Source organism: Chrysochloris asiatica, unplaced genomic scaffold (assembly GCF_000296735.1).
Source record: "Chrysochloris asiatica unplaced genomic scaffold, ChrAsi1.0 scaffold00122, whole genome shotgun sequence".
NCBI lineage: Eukaryota > Metazoa > Chordata > Mammalia > Afrosoricida > Chrysochloridae > Chrysochloris > Chrysochloris asiatica.
This window is the reverse complement of record NW_006408640.1, coordinates 10,307,880-10,308,446: the sequence shown is the minus strand read 5'-3', so window position 1 is coordinate 10,308,446 and position 567 is coordinate 10,307,880.

Sequence of the window (567 nt, the reverse complement as noted above, 5' to 3'; positions counted from 1 at the left end):
GAGGGCTTTAAAAGTTCATGTAAAAATGTAATGAAATAATCATGAGGGAGGGGCACAAGGTTTCAAGATGGTAGTGGCTGGGTGGCTGATGAGAGGCAGGGGTGAAGGCCCCTACAAAGCAAAAGAAACTAGGAATCACCCCTGTCCCCTCCTCGCAGTACTAGGAGCCCAACAGAAGTGTTTTGTTTTGTTCTTTTTTTTAATAACAAGTAAACCATACAGGAAGAAGTCCAAGGTGCATTGAAGGAATTGGCAAAGAACAAGGCAGCAGGAATTGATGGAATAAAAATGGAAATCTTTCAAGAAAGTAAGGCTGCACAGGAGTTATTCATTCATTTCTGCCAAGAAATTTGGAAGACAACTATCTGGCCAACTGACTGGAAGAGATCCTATTTGTGCCCATTCCAAAAAGAGGTGACCCAACAGAATGAGGAAATCATCGGACAATCTCTTTGATATCCCATGCAAGTAGAGTTTTGCTAAAGGTAATACAGAAACGGCTGCAAGCATACATTGACAGAGAACTTCCAGAGGTTCAAGCCGGATTCAGAAGAGGCTGTGGAATGA